At 38.4% G+C, this 5,000-nt stretch overlaps 1 protein-coding gene across 1 annotated transcript in view; it reads left to right on the top strand.

Moving 5' to 3' along the window:
• Positions 1–5,000, top strand: part of LOC143019088 (uncharacterized) — a 146,398-nt gene that overhangs the window by 4,719 nt on the left and 136,679 nt on the right. The gene's annotated exons all lie outside the window — the stretch shown is intronic.

The following is a 5,000-nucleotide window of genomic DNA, read 5'->3' on the forward strand; positions in this document are numbered from 1 at the left end:
CTTCACTATCGACGAGATTATCGAGAAGGGTGAGGGGCTTGCCCATACCTGGAATGAATAAAATCGCCTGGCGGCAGCTAGAATGAAATATGTACACGATCACCAGTTAGTGAGTGGACCTTTCGTGTTTTTTTTTTTGTTTTTTGTTTTTTTTGTGAAGGCTCTCGCCAGTATTTTTTTGTTATCCAGATTTTTTTTATTATCATTATTATTATTTTTCACTTGCTATTTTTCATAATTATAGCTAGTGAAAGTAGTACAAATGTACTTTCTAGTATTAGATAAAAGCCGATCTGCAGGTATGGATTTTTTTTTTTTTTTTTTAAATTAGGGCCTTTAATTCATTTCTGTGGTTCCCCTTCAGAAGAGAAGGTGCCCTATCTATGTCCCCTTAGGCCTTCCCTCAGTTCAATAAAATCAACTGGCGACAGCCAAAATAAAGATGGGTGATAGAAAGTCGAAGGCAAAAAGTCATTGAGATAATATATGTATCAGGCTTCCTGTTCACGTGCGGTCTCGGTAAGGTTGGCACGCTTGATTCACCGTCTCTGCCCCTTCTACTGACAAAAAATAAATAAATGAAAAATAAATAAATAAATAGAAAATAAATAAATGAATAAATAAACAAAAATATATAAATAAATAAATAAACAAAAATATATAAATAAATAAATAAATAAACAAAAATATATAAATAAATAAATAAACAAAATCGCCTGACGACAGCCATAATGAACATCAAGTGTCGAGTATCAAACCCGAAATGTATATTCCTTTCCTATTCCTCACCGTGAGCGTGTGGGTACGAACCGTGGGCGCCCACCCACGCCCGTCTCTCAGCGTATTACGGTATATGCCTTGACGTCACACACTCCCGTTTCTTGCTGGAGGGCCGTCCATCACCCTGTCTGTCTGTCTCTGCCTCTGTCTGTCCTCCTTTGTGTTTGCTGGTTTGTGCATTTGCAAATGTGCGTCTTTCTTCAGGAGGCATTTTCTAATGGAGTGAGGCTCGTTTTGAAATTTCTTTTGTGCTTCTTTGAAACAATATACACTCCTATGTTGTTTGCTTCCTTCCCATTAAGGTATAAATGCGTGTGTGTGTGTGTGTGTGTGTGTGTGTGTGTGTGTGTGTGTGTGTGTGTGTGTGTGTGTGTGTGTGTGTGTGTGTGTGTGTGTGAAAGAGAGAAAGGAAGAGAGCGAGAGAGAGAAAGAGAAAGTGAGTGAGAGAGAGAGAGAGAGAGAGAGAATGAGAAAGAGTGAGAAAGAGAGAGAGAGAGAGAATGAGAGAGAGAGAGAGAGAGAGAGAGAAAGAGAGAGAGGGAGCAGGGGAGAGAAAGATTGGATTAATTATGACAGGGATTTTCCTTTCTTTGAATAAGATCACCTGGCGGCAGCCGAAGGAGAAAAATAAAGATCAAATGACATTGATTACAACCAATACGAATACAACGATAATCGTCTTTAGAAACGCCATTATGATCTACTACTCTCTTTGAACAGCGACTGCGATCCTTTAGTCTGGTTCAAAGAAATCATCTGGTACTCGCCACACCATAATCTATAGAGCGAGCCACGGTACTGACACAAAATGAGACAAGAAGCACTCGGTTATAGGACAAACTTCTTCAAAATGGCGCGGGATTTTTTTTAAAAGCGTCAATTGATTTTATTCACATGATGGGAGACCCCTAGGGTCAAATGGGGACAATTCATCTTGTGGGCTATTCTAGGATGACAATTCTTCTTGTTGGCTATCCTAGGATGACAATTCTTCTTGTTGGCTATCCTAGGATGACAATTCTTCATGTGGGCCATTCTGGGTTTACAATTCTTCGGTTGTATAAGTTGATGACAATAAGAATAACCCTCATTCAACCTAACCTAATCTAACCTCACCTAACCTAACCTCACCTCACCCAACCTAACCTAACCTAACCTCACCTAACCTCACCTAACCTCACCTAACCTCACCTAACCTTACCTCACCTAACCTAATCTAACCTTACCTCACCTAACCTAATCTAACCTTACCTCACCTAACCTAATCTAACCTTACCTCACCTAACCTCACCTAACCTCACCTAACCTAACCTAAACTAACCTAACCCCACATTACTTCACCTAACCTAACCTCACCTCACCTTACCTAACCTCACCTAACCTAACCTCACCTAACCAAACCTCACCTAACCTAATCTAACCTAGCCTAACCTAATCTTTATTCCACTGTTGATATTCGGCGTACCGGGGTGACAATTCTTCAGGTGGGATCACATGGAGTGACGATTCTTCGTGTGGGCGTTCTGGGGTGACAATTCTTCATGTGACCCGGCCTTCTATTGATCGGGACCCCTCCCTCCCCCTGACGTAATCCTTCAACTGAATAAAATCACCTGGTGAAGTATTGAAGATATTTACATAGCTCACTGGTATGCTTTTTTTTTTTTGCTAGCAAATTCATATTGCTATAATAAAATTTAATGATGTTAATTTTGTCTTTTATATAACCTTACATTACCTTTCTGACGCATATATTTATTATATTTGTCCCCTACTTTTTACAGTCAACAACTAGTCATGTATATTAACACATGTTGGGGTCGCCTGAATGTAGCTGTTTCGGTCTACCATCTATTTCTAAATATTTCGGTCTTATATTTGTGAGATTTAAGTGAGAGAATGACGATACGCTGAGGAGAAATGCAATTGAAAACGTGATAACGCAATCCAACACTATCTCGTTTCCTTGCAAACACACTTAGACAGTGTTAACAAGTCACTTTTGCCTGTCTGTCTATCTGTCTGTCTGTCTTTCAGTTTGTGCGACTCACACAGTATGATTCTATGTCTCAATCTTCCTGTGAGTTTTTGTGTGTACATATGTGCACGTGTGCGTGTTTCTATACTTATGTATACGTGTGTGTGTGTGTTTTCATACAACTGTGTGTGTATGATTCACCTTTGTCGTAGATCACCTGGTAGACTCGTGGTCGACAGCTATTACCCTCCCGGATGAGAGCTCGGAACTTATATATGGCCCGATTTAGTGGTAATGCTTTGACTCTCTCTCTCTCTCTCTCTCTCTCTCTCTCTCTCTCTCTCTCTCTCTCTCTCTCTCTCACACACACACACACACACACACACACACACACACACACACACACACACACACACACACACACACACACACACACACACACACACACACACACACACACACACACACACACACACTCCTTTCACTTGCTCAATGGAGACAGTAGCGGCTTGTAGTCTCAGTGAAATCTAGGATGCTAACTCTTACACGACTAAGCTGTGTGTGTGTGTGTGTGTATGTGTGTGTGTGTGTGTGTGTGTGTGTTCAACAATATGTGAACAACCAATGAGTACTGATATTTGCAAACAAACTCAATTTCGTAACTAAAAGATTCCTCTTCATAATGAAATTGTCGGATCCAGGATTCAGGTCGTAAGTTGCGACCTTTCACGGTAATATAATTACAACCTCCAGCAGGGCATCGTAAGACTTTTCTAACAATACTGATGTTGTCACGAGAAAAAAAAAATTCAGTTGTTAATTTACAACTCCATTACAACTCCAGGTTGTAAGTTACAAATCATAGATAACGTGTCAGGTGTGTTTTAAGTTAAACCCGTTGATAACACAAGTGGGTTGTAAGTTACAACCTAATGATAGCACTAATGTGGTTGTAAAATACAACCCAATTATAACTGGCTTGGAAGATAACCTAGTGATAACGCCATTCGGGTTGTAAATCACAACCCAATGATAATGTTAGCCTCATTATAACTCTTCCTCTGTTCCAGCCCTAGTAACAGGCTTTTATAGGATTCTAAGAATAAATTGCAATTTTATTCCCCAAAGCTTCTAGATCAATCTATATTGCCAATACTGATCAAATATATCTACTACATGAAATCGCCATGAGCAGTGTCCACAAGTATTGATGGTTGATGATAATGAGAATATTGACAATATGAGTATTCTTCGTGAATACTGATGGTATAAGAGTTATTCCAGAATATCGAAATTATGATTAGACCATGCGAGAGTCCTTTGAGAATATGACGAGGTTTTTGTGAATCTTGTTTCGACTTTCAAACTTGGAAACCAGTTAGAAGTCAAAATCAAAATTCATTTATATATTGAATTTCTGATTGACGATTCACCCACCCACAACCTCCTCCTCTTAGGTATCTTTCCTTGGGAACAGTCTGGCATAAATATGCATATATGCATATGCATATATTCATGCACGCATGCATGCGTATGTATGTATGCATATATGCATGTATGTATATATGTGTTTAGGGGAAGACACTTTATGTATAATGTACAAGTTTTGTGTTTCTTTTATGGTATTGAATCTATATATTAAGTCTTTACCTTTGGTTCTTGCGTGGGTGGAAGAACATGTAATTTCACTGACCGGTGAGCTCCATCCCAATGCACCTCCTCTCACACGAAGTCTCCAACCGCATTTCGCTTCTCGGCTTTCCCGCGGAATGACCTCGCTGCCGGATACGATGTCGTTTCGTAACATCTCGTAATTTGCGACCTCGCAACACGTTGTAGCTGGTTGCTGACGTCGTAGTTACGGTTTTTATCTTCTTATTCAGGATTTTGTTGTTGATTGGTTTTTGAAGGTTTCCGCCTTCAAGATCTTTCTATGTGCTTATATCTGATTTATTATTAATTTTTTTGTTTATCAATTCATTTATTTATTTATCTATTTATTTATCCAGTTATTTATCTATTTCTTCTTTATTCGTTTATTAATTTACTTACTGTATGTATTCATTGCTGATTGTGGCTCAATATCTCAATTTCTTATTTGTCTATTTATTTTGTTTTTCATCTATTTGTTTATTTATTTATCTGTTTATTTTCCATTTGTTTATTTCTTATTTATCTATTTATTTTTATTTATTTATTCATTTACTTATTTATTCATTTATTGATACAAGAACACCTGCAA

Source organism: Oratosquilla oratoria, chromosome 36 (assembly GCF_046742065.1).
Source record: "Oratosquilla oratoria isolate Oo_2021 chromosome 36, ASM4674206v1, whole genome shotgun sequence".
NCBI classification, from domain to species: Eukaryota; Metazoa; Arthropoda; class Malacostraca; order Stomatopoda; family Squillidae; genus Oratosquilla; species Oratosquilla oratoria.